The sequence below is a fragment of the Muscardinus avellanarius genome (assembly GCF_963383645.1).
Source record: "Muscardinus avellanarius genome assembly, chromosome: 2".
In the NCBI taxonomy this organism is placed as follows: domain Eukaryota; kingdom Metazoa; phylum Chordata; class Mammalia; order Rodentia; family Gliridae; genus Muscardinus; species Muscardinus avellanarius.
Window position 1 is genome coordinate 18,170,006 of NC_137787.1, and position 21,044 is coordinate 18,191,049.

Genomic DNA, 21,044 nt, shown 5'->3' on the forward strand with positions numbered 1-21,044 from the left:
CCTGTGCTAAAAATATAAAACAGCAGACATTTACACAGAGACTTTTAGCGCCATCAAACCACTCTGCATGAACATGTATGGATATGTGGCCTTGTACATTTTTCCAAACCTATAGAATGTGCAACACCAAGAGTGAACCTTTCTGTGAAATGTGGACTTTCAATGATTATGATGTACATCATACTTTCATCAGTTGTAAATAAAATAGCACTGTGGTGGGGGATGTCGGAAATGGAATGGCCGGTCATGATGGCAGTAGGGTAGATATGGGAAATACCTGTACCTTCTCAACTTCACTGTGAACCCATGCCCAATAAAATTCGTTAACTAATTGCTTTCAAATACATTTTTTTAGGAACTATTTTAAGTTGTTGTTATTATTTTCTTTATTCTTTCAATAGTAAGCATGCAGTGTCCAGACTATACTTTCAGGGAAGGCCAGGGGTACGATAGCCTGATTACCATTTTGACAAACTTTAACAAAAACCAACAACCTTATCTTTGTCCTTTAGTAGCTACGTCACCTAGTTCTAGTGCAAAACTGGCACTCGTTAAATGTGTGCTAAATGAAAGTCATACCCCAGGTCCATTCTGAGAAGGTTAACTATCAAAGAAAGTGCTTATAAGCAACAATAGTAAATTCTAGTTATCTAGGTCATACCGATCTAAGAGGTCCAAGCCAACAAGAATAATAAAGCAAAAGCAACTATGAATTTTTACAGAATACCTGAGATATTACTTACTCCTTCTTTCCTTCCATTTCGTGATGCTTTGAGGCAGCTAATATGTGAAAGTGTGCAAACACAAATCTCATTTTTCTCTCCTCCTGCACTTCCTCTGTTCTCTGCATGACCCATTTGGTTGACTTGTCAGCAGCTGATGTCCCTGGTATATTTCTTGTCACTGTTCACATTTTCTCTGTAGCTCTCTGGCTCTCATTATATGGGTCTGTTTCAATTGATTATGACAGTAACCCAAATAAAGCTTGTTTGAGCAAAACCAGCAATGTGTTGATTCATGTACCTGGGACATCTATGGATGGATACGTGTTTAGATATAGCTAGATCCAGGAGTTCACCCATGCTATCATGATTCATAATTCTCTCTCTCTCTCTCTCTCTCTCTCTCTCTCACACACACACACACACACACACGCACACGCACACGCACACACACACACCCTTAAATGCTGTCTTTCTAAAGGCAATTAAAAATAGTTACTGACAGCTGCAAAGTCATCTCTTTTTAGTTTTATCAATCTCAGGAAACTAGCAGACTTTTCTAACAATGCCTACAGAAACATTCTACTGAGTATTCTAATGAGTCTGCTATACCCCTCCTTAACTGGTTACTTTCTTTTCAATATTGGGATCAAACCAACCAGTATTCTACCACTGAGCTACATCCTTATCCCCCTTTTTAAATTTTTTTGTGGTGCTAGGGAGGGTGTTCTACCTCTGAGCTACACACCCAGCCCAATTTTTTATTCTTTATTTTGAAACAGGGTCTCACTAAGTTGCAGAGAGACTCACTAAGTAGCTGAGGCTGGCCTTGAACCCAGATCCTCCAGTCTCAGCTTCCTACGTACTGAGATTACAATCATGCATCACCACGCCCAGCTTAATTTTTGATTTTGAGAAAGAGTTGTGCTAAGTTTCTGAGGCTGTCTTTGAACCTTTGATTCTCCTGTCTCAGCTTCCCAAGTACTGGGATTACAGGCATGCACCATGGTGCTCAGCTATACTTTTTTTTGAGCCAAAATTTTCTTCAGCAAATTTAGCTCCACCTGACCCACAATGAGTGGAAAGAAAGAATGAAAGAAAGAAAATATGAGAGAAACCAAATATGTTTCCACAACCCATGACACTCTAATGATGTTCTCTGATGGTTTGAAGTTGTGAAATAGTTATCCAGGTACTGACATAAAATACAGTGAGAAGTCCTCTCTCCAGACAAGTGTTTCTTTTACTAATCATCAATATGAATGAAAATTTTAGAGATATGAATATTATAACATTTTCTGTAGTGCATCTCCCAAGTGCTTTAATATCCATGAGTCCTTGGGCAGCTAGGCCATCTATGGAATGTAAGGGCTCTGTGGTGGAACTCACCAGCCCTACCCTACCCGCTCTCCATGTTCTGAGTTTCTGCACGTTGGAGTCGCTCTTCTCATCATGAATCCCTTCTCCCAGGATAAGAACTTAGAACAGTATTGGTGACTAAGATATTTGGCCTTGGACCTAGAGCTCAACATCAATGCGTTTTGTTCATTTATTGACTATTTATGAAGCTCCATCGGGCTTTTTAGCAAATACACCAAGTCTCTACCATATGCTGAAATGTTACCAGCTTAGTTAAGCTTTTCAGACTAGACCTAAATAACGCCCAACCCTGCCCACCTTCTGCATCCTTACTCTGCTTTATTATCTTTATAGCACATATTTCTACCGGAAAGTAGACCAAACATGTTTGTTTACTTATTAGCTATTTGTCTTCCCTACAAAAAGTAAGGCAGGCAATATTTCATCCTCTGTGCCTTTGAATACTGTCTGGTGCAACCTGGACATGTAGTAACTATTTATTGGGCATGTCAAGAAATAGACGAATGAACAAAAAATTATATTAAGTACAGATCTTAGGCTGTAATTCTGTAACCTTATTGCACACAAACTTAAACACATGTTCAGTAAAAGATGCAACTGGCAATTATTTTAATGCATGAATAAACATGTTTTTAAAAGGCCTTAGACCATGCCCTGTATTTTGGCATCATATTACCAGTCTTGCATCTCGTCTTAATTTCTTTCTCCTTCACTTCCAGATTTACAAGGTTTTCCAGAATGGTGACTAAACGGACAGGATTACCTAAGAAGTAAAATAGCATATTTTGGTAAAGCCAAAGAAAAGGTATAAATCAAGGCTCACTGAGCATTTATATTAATTCTGAAGAATTTGATGAATAAATAGTCTTAAAACAAAAAACAGATCCGTGACTTCCTTTTATGTTTGGTGGTCCAAAGTGCAAACCCACTCTCTTTTATTAGCAAGACTCAGGTTTTCTGTCTCTAGAAAGTTTTCTTTCTAGATTGGAACTCTTTGCTGCAACACAGTAAAAGGCATGACATCCACAAAGAAGGGTAAATTAGAACAAAGGAGGTTGGCTTCACAATATCAACTCCCACCAAACTCTCCTGGCGTCTTTGTCTTTGGGTGCCTGGCAGCTGTGAGCAGGACAGGGCCAAGCAGAAGCAGTAGCCTGTTCGCGAGGCACTGCTACCCCTCAAGTGCGGTGGGAATTCCTTTCTGCCTGAGTGAAATGTCTAGTCTATAAAACTGGTTAGTAAAACATACTGTAATTTGGGATTTGGTAATACGGGCTTCATTTTGACAGAACCCAGGCTGACCTGCAGCATTATGTCATGAACAGATGTGAATTCTGGAGGAGTGAAATGATTAAAAACTTGTTCACAAAGAGGAAGAGAACTTAGTCATAGGAGGTCTTCGTTCTTCTGCAGTCTAGGCGTGTAAGCTGTGGTTAACCCTGTTTAGTCCGAGTAGCATCTGCTTCCAAGTGGCAGTAACCTTCCAGGAGGTTACTGACTGCCGCTTGGAAGCTTTACCACTCGTGATAGGTGGACAGTCTAGTTACATGCACAGGCTGATGTAATTAATACACCATGGGGATCTCTGACATTCAAATATGCAGAAATTCCAATGGCTTAATGAGTCATGACAAGTCAATCAAGACACCCAGTCCTTAGTTTTTTCATATAAAGAACAGAAATAATACTCTAGGTGTGGTTTTACTGGGACAGAAACAATACGTGAGGTGTGGAGTTATAGTGCAAACCGAAAGAGCAATGATGGTGTGAAAGTACTTCTCAAACTATAAAGTACTATAAAATATTACCAGTAGTTAGCCTTAACAACTATGAGTAGTTCAAAATAATGCCAGTGACTGCATTTTATAAAACTTTATTGCTAGAGTGGTTTTAAAAGGCTGGACCATGCTTTGGACTTTTGATAATACTTCAAATTATATTTATATCTGTGTCTCACTTTAGACCTTGGCTGATTATTAATCACTTAAAAACCTAACTAAAGCCAGGTGCAGTGGTGATACATGGCTGTAGTCTCAGTTCTTGGGAGGCTGAGACAGAATGATATTAAGTTCAAGGCCAGCCTCAGCAACTTAGAAAGACTATTTCAAAATGAAAAAAAATAAATATAAAAATGACTGGAGGTGTAGCTCAGAGTTAGAATGTCCGGGTTCGATTCTTAATACTCAAACAAAAAACAATATTTAATTGTTATAGGATGAGTGATAAACATTTATATTTTATATATGTATACATGTATGTATATAAACATACATAGCTTTTAAGATAGTTTTCTTCAACTTGAGGTTAAATGCTTTTGGGTAGAGTTCTCTAAAATAAAATTTGACTTTCTTGGCAAGATAGTAAAACTCAGGTCAGGACAGGTAAAGAACCATTAAACTGTTGGCATCCACTTGATTATTTGTAAGCAAAGTATATAAATTACCCCGTTTAATAGTCATTGTTATAACAAAATGGCATCTTCCATCCACTTTGGAAATCTTAACAGTAAACAGATGAATTTTACCCACATTCTTTGTGAGCACTTACTTAACATTAGCCAAACATCCATGGAATCAGAACATTCATAAACTGCAAGTCCTTCAGCGTACAGCCATTCTCCACAGTGGGGGCATAATGGGGAACAAAAACGAAGGAAAGAAATAGTAAATATTAATGTTTTCTAGGGTCCAATTTGCCATCAATTCAGCAACCAGGGTAATGAAGTCAAAATAAAATATATTCAAGGACAGCAGTGACTTCTTGGTGCAACAAGAGGTTTAAGGACACAGGTTCTTTGGAGACAAAAGTCAAGGGCTCTTAACATGTCTGGATTTCTTTCCAACTAATCCTTCAGTTCGCTTTATACATTTAAAAACTGAACTTACTACAGCTGTCATAGAGGTCACGGCATGAGAGTCTGGGATCCGTACCAAGACTACTCCCGCGACTTGTGTGGGATTAAGAGGGATGTTCAAGTCCTTATGGGAGGCTGAGTCATCTTTAGTCTCTCTCCTTGTTTTGTGCCCTCTGTTGTTCCACAATTGCAACCCCAATATATATATATTGTATATATACAATGTATATATACATATATATTACAATATCTATATCTATATTTATATCTATATCTATATCTATATCTATCTATATATATATCTATATATATATATATATATCTATATCTATATATCTATATATATATTACAAACATAGTCACAGAGATGCAGGGATTTATCTGGGTTGGTATTATACACGGTTCTTCAAATGTGTAATTGCCAAAATCTTATGAGGCAAAGTTGTGCAATTACAGAGGGAAACCTGTGACTATGTCTGTAATATATATATATATATATATATATATATATATATTCTAGGAGTTTTAAGAAGTTTTTAAAGCTGGGTGTGGTGGCGCACTCTTGTAATCTCAGCATTTGGGAGCCTGAAGGATCCGGGTTCACTGCCAGCCTCAGCTACTTAGTGAGACTCTTTGCAACTCAGTGAGATCTCGTTTCAAAATGAAGAATAAAAAATAGGGATGGGGGCAGCTCAGGGGTAGAATGACCCTTGGTTCCATCCCTAGTATCACATAAAAATAAGTTTTATTTTGAAACAGGGTTTCATGGAGTTGCAGAGGGCCTCACTAAGTAGCTGAGGCTGTCTGTGAACTGAACTCTTATCCTTCCATCTCAGCCTCCTGAATGCTGGTATTACAAGCGTGTGCCACCACACCTTGCTTAAAAAAAGTTTTTAAAATGTTATTAAGTGAGCTGGGCGTGGTGACACACACTTGTAATACCAGCATTCGGGAGGCTGAGACCGGAGGATCGTGGTTCGCAGACAGCCTCAGCTACTTAGTGAGGCTCTCTGCAACTTAGTGAGACCTGGTTTAAAAATAAAGAATAAAAAACAGGTCAGGGGCTGTAGCTTGGAGGTATAATACCCCTGGGTTCCATCCCCAGACCCCCAAAAATAAATAAATAAAAAGTTATGAAGTAGCTGGGAGTGTTTGTAGTCATCCAGGTGCTGCCTCAGTATTATTGATTAAGAGCACATCTCAATCTTTAATATTTAACTTTCTCACATTTTACTGTGGCAAGTTCATTATATGTACAAAAGTAGAAAAAACGGTATGACAAATACCCAATGTCTATCGCCTTGCTTCAAAAATCATCACTGCAGGCTTACCTATTTCTATATATTTTAATTTTAATCTTGTATGCTGAAAAGTAGTGACTGACACAGGAAAACAGACAGTATCTAGATGGCTAATGTATAAAAGGACAACATGAGGGGAAGGAGAAGAGACAGGAGGGTTCTGTAGACTGGAGAATGTGCTCATAGATAAAATATCCCGAGATGAGGTGGATTAAAGAGAGATGCAAATTTTCCACCAAAAAAAAAAAAAAGTTGCAGTTAATTTTCCCCCCCGGAACTGTAAATGTTTAAGCCTTAACCTACAGGATGTTGCTGAAGGGATGAAGTGCTAGCTCTAAATGTAGACTCCAGCACTGGAATATTCCACTTCTCCCTTAGGGTATTTGCTCTGGGACCCTTCCTCTTGGAATCCATCAGGCTGCACAGATGCCTGAGGAGGAGGAGGAGGAGAAGAAGAAGAAGAAGAAGAAGAAGAAGAAGAAGAAGAAGAAGAAGAAGAAGAAGAAGAAGGAGAAGAAATGCACGTTGCCCTGGTGATTAGAGGCGGGCAGAGGCTAGAGAGCCCTGGAGGGGCTGATGATGAGGTAGAAATGATGGTTAGATAATTGTTTCTTGAATTTAGAAAAAAAGAAGATCTGCTTATTTATTGGTATAATATACTGTGAAACTGCTACCTGTGGTAACATGGAGAAAAATAAGGGTAGTTCATAAACTCACAGATCTATTACTAAAAAAATGTTAAAAGTGTCTAATTCTTTTCTTTAGCTTTCTTTCTTTCTTTCTTTCTTTCTTTCTTTCTTTCTTTATCTCCTTCCTTCCTCTCTTTCTTTTTTTAATGGTTCTGGGGATTCAACCTGGGGACATTCTACCTCTGAGCTACACTCTCCCCAGCCCTAAATTATTTTTATTTAGAAACAGGGTTTTGCTAGATTGATGAGTCTTACCACTTGCCCAGGCTGTTTTTAAACTTGTGATTCTTTTGCCTCAGCCTCCCAAGTACTCGAATCACAGGTATATGCCCCCATGCATGGCTAAAATTGCCTCACTCTTTGGGTCAAGAATGTTACAGGGCCAATTTAGATTCAAGGACAGGAGGAAAGGGAATGTGTGGCCCCAGTGGAAGGGAGGATTGCCTTCTGAGGGGAATTTATAACCCTGGAAGGTAATGAGAGAGCTCAAGAATAACCTGAACTCTGACTTAAGATAGACAAAAAGGAGATGGTAAGTGTGTACAATCCTTAAACCTTGAAAAGAGCGATGGGCTGATTTAATCTTTAATTAGGTAGGCTCACCATTTTTGCAGATCTACTCTTTCCTGTTTCCTTTGTCCCGAAAGTAATCAATCGGATGGACTGGAATAATCACAGATATAAATAGGAGAGCTGCTTCCACTAAGAGAGAATAAACCAGCTCCATTGTTTCCTTAATGTTGAATTAGGCGGCCAGTCAGGTTCTCAGTTAATCAGAACGAAAACCAACATCCAAGTGAATTACTTGGCTCTGCCTTGAAACAAAAGGCCGTCGTTGTCAAGATACAGGCTGTTGCATTTTTATCACAGGAAGAGATGTTAAGGTTGGTTAATGTCTTTAGAAATTATTTATCCCTGAAAATCTCCAGTGCATTACACCAAAGTATACTTGGAATTAGGACACATTAATCTGAGAGCAAAAAACACTGCTGTTTTCCGCAATACCATTATAACAAGATGCCTTGGTTATAGCCCAAACCCCAAATACCTGAAGAGTTAGGTCCTTTTAGTCTTAACAGACACTGATAGCTCGCAGCTGTGTTCTATTAAGTGGCCTGTGTGTGTCCTGAAGGAGGTTAACAGCACCTTTGCACATCACTTTTATTTGTTGGTGATCACTTGAAGGTTTATGAAGAGGGCCTGGGAACACATTAGGATGCAGGTGAAGAAGCTTACATCGACACGACTTGGCCTCCCTTTTTCTCACTATTTCCTTGGTTCCATAACACTCTCTTTACTTGGAGGGAGGTGAGGCCTTAGAAGCTACTGCAGCAGAGCAAACTCAGATGAGTCAGGAAAGGAAAGAGAAGGGGCGATTGTGAGGTTGGAGCACAAGGCGAAGGGACCAACTCTGGCTGCAGAGATAGGTGTGTGCTTCTGCATTCATTTCACAGGGGAAAAGGACAGAGTCCTGACTTGACTTCTCTCAGATCCATTGAATTCACAGGTGGTAAGTTTCTTAATAGACACTCCAAGGACTTCCAATTTACCACTTTGATTAAAAAAAAAAAATCAAACGAAACTGCAGAATGTGAACAGGGCTTTCGGGCTGTCTATGCTTCCAGAAAAGCTAGCTTAAGAAGGATATGGATTGCTGTAAAAGTTGGTAGAAAAATTGGACTATTAAATTGCTCACCCAATATCCCTAACCTAAAAACTCTGTTTCATATCAGGACAAATAATCTATCTGAGGCACCTGTGGGATTCTCTAGCCCAGAAAGTTCCCATGTGGCTTAGGCCACCAGTGGCCTGGGGTCACCTTTTTTCTCTCAGTAGCACCCAAGCTCAGGCAACGGATGTGCCTAACCACATATTTTTCTGAATGATTGGCTCCTTTCTTCCTGCTGACTTTCTGTGTTTTCCTCTTCACTGAATGTTTTTCTTTCTTTCTGTACTAAGACTCCCAAAGTGCAAGAGACCTGGATCCCAGTGTTATTGTCCTCTTTAACTCACTGAATAAGCTTTTTACAGTTGGTGTATCACTTCATTTCATTTTTCACCTATACATTGCAGAGATTAAGCTTTTCCTCTAGTGCTAACATTTTTTTTTTTTTCTTGTGGTACTTGGGATTGAACCCAGGGGCATTCTACCTCTGAGCTAAATCCCCAGGCCTATTTTATTTGTTTTATTTATTTTATTCTTATCCTGAAACAGGGTCTTGCTAAATTGTTGAAGCTGTTCTCAAACTGGTGATTCTTCTGACTTAGTCTACCAAGTACTGGGATTTTAGGCAACAAGTCACCACATCTGGCTTCCTAACATCCTTTGATGCTAGAATATAAGATCTGAATTCTGCAAAGCCCCAGTCTTCCTTAGCCATGGCCAAAAAGATGTGCATAAGATCAATGTGACTTTTCTCTTTTCTGCAATATGTCCTTTTGTTTGGATAAACACAAAAATAATTAGTCCAGATGAACAGAGGAGCACAGTCTTTGGAGAAAAATTAACTTGAGTGTCTTACACAGGAGCCAGCTGGTATTTCTACAATATGTTTTCTATTCTGAGCCAAAATACTAACAATAGCACACAACACAGTTGGAAGTAAAAGTACAAGGGCCACAGAGTGTGAATTTCCCCCCAATATGTCACAGACACACACATCTGTTACTAAGGAGCAGGTGTGATCTAAGGCGAGCATTATTTGAGTGAATTGAAAATGTCTCATTTGATACTTGGGGTTTGGGGAGGTTACTGAGGGCTTTGAGTTGGGCTAAGAATTGAAACATGGAAAATTTTGCCTTTTTGTTTGTAGAACACGGTCAGCTCTCACCTGTGAGAAAACACACTGGTTGATGACTGTCCTGTTTGAAAATATTATCCAAATAGAAGAAAACAACAAAGATTCCCAGAAGGGCCAGTGGACAGTAGTGCTTGACCTTCTACTTGTGTGGCCTGGTGGGGGACAATTCACCCAAGGCAGAAGTCCAGTTCAGAGGGTGTCTAAGCTTAGTTCAGTGTCCACAGAGATAAGCAAGTATCATTTCCCCCCCCAAAAAGCTTTTCTTGTTTCATTATTATTGTTGTTATAATTTTCTGTAAATCCTTTGAATTTCTAGTCTCAGAACATAGGAGCCTTTCTCAGTGTTTTCTCTACATTTAGCCTTTCTCAACTGTCTTTTCCATTCACCCCTTTTCTGTTGTGGATCTCCAGCACCTCCTTGACTTGAGCTTGCAAGAGTAAGTAAATGCTCAGCAGGAAGGCCTCTGTTTTTCATAGGGCCGTAGGCCTTTGTTTATTTCTCTCCCATAATATTTATCAAACTTGCCTCACTTTAGCTTGGTTTTATTTTTTTATGACTTCTGTACCCTACTGGATGGTAACTAGATCTCAGGCAATGATTTCTTGACGACTGCTTTTTTCACAATATTTGGCTTTGTACTTTGTAAACAGTAGAACCTTGATCTAGTCCATAAATTGAATTTAATAGCTGATAAATTATTTCTCCAGGTCCAAACAGCCTATGGGCTATGATGAGAACAGCAGGAAGATTAAGAGTACCATCTCAGCAGAGGTAATAATAATTTTAATATGAGAGACAATACCACCATTTGTTGCATGCTTATAGGTTCTAAGCCCTATATAAATTATTTTCTATATTTCCTTTTAATCTACAAACAAACAAATGTGATTTTGATTTGCTGTTGGTCTTATAGGTTTTTAAGTCGCTATGCAGATTACAAGTTGAAGAACAGAAAAGTTCAGAACCTTGTCCAAAGTCATATAGGACATTAGAATCGGTATTAAATTTTAGAAAGCCTGACCCAGAACCCACTACAAAGCAGGTTATTCTGTGCATCAGTCTTTTTACATTCTTCCTTTAGATCATAAACAGCAACTAATTTGGGAAGAACTCACAATCTTTCTTCTGCTCCAGCGGGTCTCCTAGACTCTGTGAACTCTGGCTCAGTATTTTGATGCTTTTGTTCAGGGCAGAGGGCCCCTGGGAAGCTAGGACCACCTCTCTCTTCAGATATGCCTGCTGCTCTATGCAGGGCACAGGCGCTGGGCAGGGAGTTAGAAGAGCTCCGTGGGACCAGGAGAGGCTTCTCCTGGAGCCCTGGCTGCCCCATGGAGCACACATTCTGGTGAACAAAGATTCCCCAACACAATCAAAGGACCAAGTATTGAGTGGTGGTAATGAAAAACGAAAAAAGAAAGTGGTGAGAGAAAAGGGAGTGAGGGAGGGCTGTTTGGGGCGAGGGTGGTCAGGAAGTGGCTGCTTCCTAACGTGCCACTTAATAAAAAGTAAACATTTTTACGGAAACCTCCTACATTTGCGCAGTCGCCGATTAGAGTATTTTTATTTCATTTGGTGTTTCCCGTCTTAGAAAGTAAAGTCAATCATAACTCAAGAGAAACTTAGGCTATAGATATTTAAAGAGTCTGAAAGACCCTGTCAGGCCTGAGGTGAGCAAAATCATAAAGTGGGAGAAGTTGTAGGGGGCACAGCCCTTTCCCATCATGCCTGAGGCTCCAGCTTCTGGAAATTTCTCCCTCTTGAATGGTTCTCTCTTTTTTCTCTCCCACATGAGAGTACCAGGCTATCAAGTTCTCCTCATCTGGTTGCCAAAAATAAAAAAACTGCTCCTAGAAAAGGTAGAGGCACTCAGAAACACATATGTAGATATATACACAAACAGACAGACACGAACAGCCCACACACACAGGCACTCCCATACTTCACAATATATACATATACACAAACGCATACAGATGCACTCATGTGCCTCATACACAGACACAAATATAAGCAAACTCACAAACACATTCAGTCACTGTACCACTCAGAGTCCTGTGCACGCACACACACACACATACACACACACACACACACACACACACACACACACACACAGGCTTCAAAACCTTCATGTTTTCCCCATCTGTTTTCTCTAAAATCAAAACTCTTCTTGGAAAAGGAACAGATACACACACGTACACAGTGCACACACACACAAATATATGCATACATACAAACATACACAAAGAATGAAAGATGTACAAACATACTCAAGAAATAAAAATAATCTATTTCATCTGGCTTACAGATGTTTTCAAACATTAAGACAGAGGAAAAGCTTCATCTTGAAGCTTTGTCCCAGCAGATTGGGAGGGCTGTGGCTGGAAGGGGTCCACGTACTCCTGGGAGCACACTATGCCGGCGTTGGCCACCTGTTCTACCTATGCTCACAGACAGGCCTTCTCTGGATCAGCACTTTTCAGTTTGATGTCCTTATAATGTGGGTCTTAGCTATAAGCCCTTCAAAAAGACATTTCAGGGATATATTTTTAAGCAAATTCCAGTCTATTATTAAAACACCTGTTTTATCGTGAGACTGTTCATGACATGTGAGGGATTATAGGCTGGAGAAAGAAATGACAGTATAATTTATTAGTTGTCACATGGCTCCATTTTGAGAAAACCGATCTCCAGTATTTCCTGTCCAATTATTCTTAATAAAAGAAAATATTAACTTTAAATATTTTTCCTTTATATTTATAAAATTATATCAAACACAATGGATTAATTTCATGTATGTCACCATTTTGGAACAAAGTAGAAAGACAAGATAAAATAATTAATTTCCATGAATCGTTCTCTGTATTTTTAGCCTCTATGACCATCCAGTTTCTTTCTATGATTCTGTCGCCATTGCAGATAGCTGCCCATTTTAGAAAAGCTCAGCAACTATAGGCTCTGCTGACATAATACAAGCGACTCCAAACATGCTTTTTTATATACATTAATACATCCTAGTTCTTCGTATCGATTGTCTACAAGATCCTGGAATGAAACACAGAGATCAAGCAGGTAACACGGTGTCCTTGCCATTCATTCCCGTGTACATTAGGTCCATTAACAGACAAAGCTCAACAGCATCGCTTTTAGGTCAATGGCTTTTAAAGCGTGGCATCTACTCCAGAGGAGGTTTCTCCTAGCTGGGGGTGGTGCTGGTGGTGATTCAGAAAGCTCAAGACAGAAGACATATTCTGGGAAATATGGGAAGAAAATCTTGTTTAATAATAGAACCTAACCTCTGTCCCTCCACCCAAATCTGAGCAGACTAACCTTCTCAAGTTTGTCGATTATTTTCCAACTTCTTTGTTCTTTCTTTTTTGCCTGTCTGTTTTTACAGGCTCATTTTCATTGTTTCCAGAGACATGAGCTAGTAGCTGAGAAGTATATAAGAATATACAAATGAAAGAATTGTGCCACAAAAGACTGTGACTAGATCCACTGTGTGGAACTCTGGGGTCTAAGAGATAGGTCAGAAAGTAAGTGCTGTGATGAAATTAGATACTGAAAAAGCGCTAAAGGCTTTAAATTAAAGAGCCTTGAGAATTTTCATCAGTAATCGCCATGCAAGGAAATGTGAATCTTTGAGAGAAAAGATTGATGCTCTCCTGCTGGTATGAAAACTGAGAAAAATTGGGAGTTCGGAAGAAAGGGGAGAAAAATGAACAAAATAATAAAGAAGCGAACAATGCAACTGAAAGCAAGTTGCAAAACTTTGACTTTTTATGTGCATAGTTTGTTCATTCATTTGTTCAATGAGCCAACACTTAATGAACGTTGACTCTGCCATGCACTGGTCCAGACAAGGGAGATGAAATGTGCAAAACAGACAAAATTCCTGCCTTTATGGAGCTACTATTTCAATGATGAAAACAAAATCAATTAACCATCTATGTACATTTTAATGAATTCTTAGATAGAGGTAAGTGTGGTGAAGAAAAATGAAACTAAGTAATAAAAAAGTGTTATTTTAGATATGGCGATGTGAGCTGGTGTGGTGGCGCACGCTTGTAATCCCCGTGCTTGGGAGGCTGAGACAGGAGGATGGCACAGGTTCAAAGCCAGCCTCAGCTACTTAGTGGGACTCTCAGCAACTTAGTGAGACCCTGTTTCCAAATAAAGAGAGAGAGAGAGGAACCAGTTTCTTTATGGATTGTTTCTGAGTGACTAAGCTGATGATCTGACGCTGTACAAGGGTGGAAAGTACCAGGAGGAACATATAGGTGGGGGGAGGCTAAGCGTTTGGCTTTGGGTAAACTGGGGTTGAGATGCCTTGTAGGTAGAGATGAGATGACAGGTAGGTGGTCAGGATGGCTTCTGGAGTTCAGGGAATGCTAGGGTCCAACATAAGTGAGTATGAGAGTTATCAGTTTTGGGATGTGCATAGCTCTATGGCACTAGACAAAACATTGTATGAATAAGTTCAGCTACACATGGTAAATGAAGATGCCTAAAATCTGAGACACTCCAAAATTTAGAGGCTGGGATGCAGGAGAATTTTGCAAAGAACACAAGAAAAAAAAAGCAACAGTAAAATAAATATAAAATGAGAGGCTTTTTGCTTTCTAAATACCAAGAACAGAAAAGATTTCAAGCAGCTTTCCTAATGCTATTGAGAAGTCAAGAAAGACACAGCAGGAACACTAACTGTTGGAGCTGCCAACATGAAGGTCACTGGTGACCTCGACAGGGTCTGGGTGCAGCAGAAGATCTGGGAAGGTCTGGGTCAAAGGTTCATATGAGGAGTTGGGGAGAGATTTTGAGTGGGGCAATGGAGAGACCCGGGACAGACTAGGTTTTCAAGTTTACTTCAGAGCACATGCAAAAAATAACACGAGGACGAGGAAGAATGTGGAGAGAAAGAATGTTTCTAAATAAAAATATTTATTTATTTATTTATTTATTTATTTTATTTGGGTGGTACTGGGGTTCCTGGAAACCCTTCTACCTCTTGGCTACACTCCCAGTCCTATTTTTTATATTTTTATTTGGAAACAGAGTCTCCTAAGCCAGCATGGCTGGCTTCGAACCTGTGAGATCCTCCTGTCTCCGCCTCCCAAGCACAGGGATTACAAGCGTGCGCCACCACGCCTGGCTAAAAATATGTTTATACGCTGAGTATAATGATCCAGTAAAAAAAAAAAAAAAAAAAAAAAAAAAAAAAAGCAATTCGGGAGGGAAAAGAGAAACTTAGAAAAGCAACGTGCTCAAGTGAGAGGATATGAAGAGATCTGCAGATCAAGCGCCAACTCTGCCCTCAGAGGCCGGGAAGATTCCATTCACCCACCCGACAGGAAGCCAGGCCGACTGCAGGCTCCAGATGTGGGCCAGGTACAGGGCTGGAGGTGAGCAGAGAAGAGCATTCTGCAGGGCGCTCCTGTTTACTCAGTAAAATGAGAAGCCAGGAGAGCAGGCTGGAGTGCAGAGCAGAGAAGGAGTGTGCCCTGTCCCTGAAGAGAAGTGTTAACTAGATGTATGGGACTGGGGAGGAGAGCCACTCTGGAGGGTTGCGGGCTGCCTGGCAATGTTGGGGGTCTGTGCTATTACGAAGCCTCCACCAGGCAACCGCAGGTGTCTCCTCCAAGGAAATTCATCTGCACAAGTGAAGTTGTAGTACTGGAGAGAAGTGGGATTTGACTAGGATTTTTTTCTAGGTACTGGAGAAGAAGGACAAGAGGGGCAAGGGAATGGACTGTGTGAATCTGGGGTAGGCCGGAAGAAATGTGAGAAGGAAAGGGCACTGCTGAGAATTGGGACCAATGATAAAGATATCAGTGGATCTGGATTCCCAGTGGGGACAAATTGCTGGACTTGAGGACACTACTAAAAGGAGTGATCTAGAAATATAGGAGAAATGGTCAGAGAGTAGAAATAGAAGAACTGAGATTTTAGAAGTGATATGCCCACAAGTTATAATAAAATACATCTGGAGATTTTTTTAATACCATACTTAAACATCAGCCTTGAAATTTGAATTGAAACATTGAAGGAGCATAGCTCAGGCCCTGATATTTGGTAAAAGCTTCCTGGATGATTCTAATGTCACCCAGAGATGATAATCACTGGCTTAGGGATTGTTTTTTAATTGGTATGAACAATTGGATATTAGAACTTTAGGAATCTAATTCCAGTTATTCTTAACATAAAGCAAAGTTTGAAAAAACACTTGTAGGACTGAACTTGCAGAATTCTGCCCCCTTCCCTCCAGCTTTTCTGATTCACTAGGTCTGAAACCCAAACATCTATGCTTGTAACACACTCCTTGGTTGTGGTGATAGTGCAATTTGAGATACTGCACTTTGAGATCCAATAATGTAAAACACTTACTTTAAGTGTAGATGAGACGGGCCATGCTTCTCCATTTTTAATCTGCACACACATCATCTGATATTTGCTAAATGGACTCTTTTTATTCAGTAGGAAGGGGGTGGAGCCTGAGATTCTGCATTCATAATATGGCCCCATGATGCTAATATTGTTGGTCTGCAGATAATACTTTTTTTTTTTTGGTGATACTTGGGGTGGATCCCAGAGGCTTTCTACCTTTGGGCTATACTCTCAGACCTATTTTCTATTTCATTTGGAAACAGGGTCTCACTAAGTTGCTGAGAACCTCACTAAGTAACTGAGGCTGGCTTAGAACCCGTGCGACCCTCCTGTCTCAGCCTCCCAGGCACAGGGATTTCAAGCCTGCGCCACCACGCCTGGCTGCATGTACTACTTTGAGTAGCTAAAATAGAGTCTTCTTTCTTTCTGTCCTACTGTTTATTTGCTGTCTTTTCAGTGGTTAAACTTTTGTTGGCTCGGACCTGGGCTTTTTTATTTTAGCGTGCTTGTCTTGATTTAGAGGGGAATCCTAGAAGAATCTGGCACTAGGAGGAGACCCAGTGTTGGTGGTTTTATGATTATCTTTGTGATTTATAAATATGCTAGTAAGAATTAGCAACTGCTCCATAAAAAAAAAAAACTGATTAGTAGGTTGTTTAAAGTTTTAATTAAATGAATTTTAGAACTGCAGAGAAGCTGCAATGATGAGGTAGAGTTTGCTTTTATCCTTCACCCAGCTAACACTCACGTTCATGTCCTTGTACAACTATTGTACAATGATCAAAACCAGGAAATTAACCTCAGTAGGTATGACTAAATACACTGCTCCTTGTTTTAACTTCACTTGTTTTTTTTCACTGATGATTTTGTGTGGGGGAGGGATCAAACCTTGGGCTTTAGGGCCTCCAGAGTGTACACTCCACCATTGAGCTACCCACGAGCCTTCAGTGTGTTCTTTTTCTCTTCTGAGATTACTGGGCCCACCTTTCTTTATTAATTTCCCCTGCCTCCCTCTTCCCAGTCTGTAGCGGATCCTCCTAGGTCTTTCCTTGCTTCACCCTACATCGTACTTTTTTAGAGTCCTGGTTCTTACTTGACTGCTCACATTGGATCTAATCAGCCCTTGAGTTCTTTTTGGCAATAAAAGCCAGAAAGTAAATAAATCAATGAGGTTTATTTTCTTCTTGGTGCATCCTATCAAGGGGTTCCTGATGCTGAGATCTGATTTTCCTGGTGATTTTAATTAACCTTGATTACATGATTAAGGTAGACTCTGCCACGTTCCCCCACAGTTATAATCTTTCCTTTGTAATCAATAAGTACTTTGACAGAGATGCTTTGCAACTATGCAAGTGTATCCTTCTCAAACCACCCCCAAATTTTAATCTATCAATTTTAACTTTAAGTAGCTTATCAAATCAAAACAATTACCATGGTAGATACTTAATAGTGATTTTTCTATTTCTTTCAAACTCTCTACATATATTATTTGAAATTCTTTTGTAAGGAATAACTTATTTCATTCCGTAAGTTTATCAATATGGACCTATTGATATTCATGTTTTATCTGTGGGTTAAAGTCCAAGGCCATCAATATTTTTATTGCTGCTGTAATTATTCCACTTTGCCCATTCAGAGCCTTTTTAGATTGGTTCCTGTTTCCAGGAAAGTAATTTTTACTGGAAAATTTCATGAATATTATTCTTTTTAATTGTACAGTACACTTATCTATAGCACATCATCATCTGAGATGTTAAAATATGATGTTAGCCAGGCATGGTGGCATACAAATGTAATCCCATACATAGGAGGCTGAGATGAGAGGATCACAGGTTCATAGCCAATCTCAGCAACTTAACTGAGGACCTCAACAACTTAGTGAGAACTTGCTTCAAAATGAAAGAATAAAGTGCATATGGGGATGTAGCTTAGAGGTAGAATGCCCCTCAATTCAATCTTTACTACCACCACCACAACAACAACAATAACAACAAAACAAACATCAAAAAAGAACCCAAAACATGTTTTTCCTCATTCTTTAGTGTTCTTAATCAAAGGATGGGTTTTAGATCCTATAATATATGTTTCAAAAATATATTAAATTTTTGTGCCATTGAACCTGAGACCATGTGTTAAAGAACTCTGATTTAGAAACAACCTTTCAAGTATATATTCTTCTGTCATTTGTACCCCTATGTATTTATGAATTTCTATTACTCTATCTACCTATACACACACACAAGCATGCATATGGATTTTTATTATTTAGTTTTATAAGCTTCTTTGTTTACAGTACAGCCATTTATTTTATTAAACCTTTCTATGATAATGAACATGTTTCTGCAGCACCACTTTCAATGCCTTGTTGTATGTACCATTGTTGACACTTTTAGTTATAAGCACTATTGTCCATATATATGTATATATACATGTATCATATATAACGGACTAGTTCATCAGAGGAAATTTGTTGAAGTAAACTGTCGAATCGGAAGCTATTTCCATAGTTAAGTCTTTGGAAATACATTAAAAAAAATTCCCCCTCCCTCCACTGACAGTATATGATGGTGCTTTTGCCCCCACACATTAACAAATTCTCAATCATATTATTTTAATAAAATTGGTAGAAGAAAAAGATATCCAGTTTTTATTTGAAGGTTTTTTATCTTTAGTGAAGTTGAACCTTTTACATATTTTCATTGGTCATTTATATTTCTTTTTATAGCTTGCAACATTGAAAGGACTTCTTGATCAAGAATGCTAAACGGGAAAGCAAAAATCTTAGAAAAATTGACTTCATGACAAAGTGAAAGATTAATTGTACAGCTGAGATTTGAAGATAGGGGTTGCATAATCACTTAGCTACAAAAAAAATTACACACAGAAGCTGCATCCTGTGTGTACTACCAACATAGCATTTTTCATGATAATTACTATAATATTGTATAATCACTTTTTGTTCCACAACCTATGAATGGCCATTTTTTGAGCTCGAGAACTTTTTCTTGCTTGATTTGTACTCCTGCTTGTCCATCTGGAGAAGTATTTGGTATCTAGTCATAGCTTTAGTAACTTGTAAAATAATTTGTAAAAGATCCCACTGATGACAAAATACCTAGAGTCATCTGAGCGATCATTCACTCTACTAAGACAACATTGAAAGTGATACTGTACTAAAACCAGTCCTGTGTTTTGCTGTTGAGCATAATTGTTAGTTGCTAGTTTAACTTTTTCTGCCTTATCATTTATGTCCAGCTATGCCTTCCCCAAATAACTTCCATGGATTAAGTTCATTAAAAATAGCAAAACCAGCTTAAAATTAAAAGGCAATTTCCAGAAACTTAGAATAAGTTGGTTATTGCTATTAGTAAGAAAAGATAGTTATAGGATTCCCATGTGCTAAGAAAAAAGGTAAAACATTACCATATCTATTACCTAGGAGAGGCAGGTCAGTGGAAAGAAAGTAGGAGAAAAAGATTTTATCACTAGGATCTTTATACAAAAGATACATTGGTTTACATCAAGAATAATATCTTCTGCTAAAGTTTTGGGAGAAAATAACACACATTTTGCATATATAGCAAGATTTCTTTTTTCTTCCCAGCATAGTAGTGCAAACTACTTTAGTGAAAAAGAAATTTAATAAAATAAAGCTCAAGGATACTGCTTTCTGCATATCAAAATTTATAGAGAATCAGAGTTCAGAAAACCTAGATTTATGCCATAGAAGGGAGCTCAGGCACAGATAGTCTCATAAGGATATTAACTAGGCATCCACAGGAGCTTGCATGGGCTTCAAAATATCCCCGCACTCCTAGGATTCTTTGCAATACACAGATAGATATTTTGTAGGGAGAAGGCATATCCCTGCCTTGTATTTTCAAGGGGGTATTTGATTTATTCAGTATAAAAATTATGTAAATATAGTAACTCCAAACAATTTCCATGTAATTTAGATGTGATACATTCTATATTTTTTTAAAAGATTCTCACTACATAATCTGAGAGTCAGGAAGAGGCACCTTGGGATCTCTAGGAAGAAGGGTGGGTGGGAGACTTTATTTCAGGCTGATGCCCTGGGCTTGCATAGCCTTGAAGGCTGACGTGAGGATGCTAATGGAGTCCAGCTGGCTTTTTAGGTGGACTCCTGCCTATTGAATAAGGCCCTGCCATAAACTGCAATCACTTCCCTCCTTTTCTAATTTCAAAATCTCTCATTAAAAATTCATAGTGGGCAGTCATCCAGCTATTTATGACTATGTCTAGACAACTGAAAAACAGCATACGGTGGTAAGGTCGATTCAGGATTTTCCCTCATCTTGGTGACCAGCTCAGATCAGCACAGAGATGATCAGATCAATTAAGTGGAAATCTGATGTTAAGGCCACTGGAGAAATTGATGGATGGGGAAACTGACCAACCCTCTGGCAGGTGGCTGGAACCACAGATGAACATTATTTTGTTTTGTTTTGTTTTGTTTTCAAGCATGTGTCCACTGGGTCATTATATTAGTCTACATAGACTGCAATAGCAAAGTACCATAGGCCAAGTGGCCTAAAGAACAGAAATGTGTTTTTCCCCAGCTTTGGAGGTTGAAGTAGGATCAAGGTATCATCAGGCTTGTTTTCTGCTGCCCCTTCTCAGCCTCACATGATGCAGCCACTGAGTTCTCACCTGGACTTTTCTCTGTGCAGACCTACCCTTGGTGTCTCTTATTTTTCTTATTAAGAACAGTAGTCCCTTTGGATTAAAGATCCACTCATGACCTCATTTTGCCTTAACTACCTGCCTAAAGACCTTATATCTCCAAATACAGTCACATTGGGAAATAGAGATTCAACATATAAATTTTTTTGGGTGGGGACACATACCAGTACCAAACAATTAGTAACTATATAAGACCCCCTGAAAG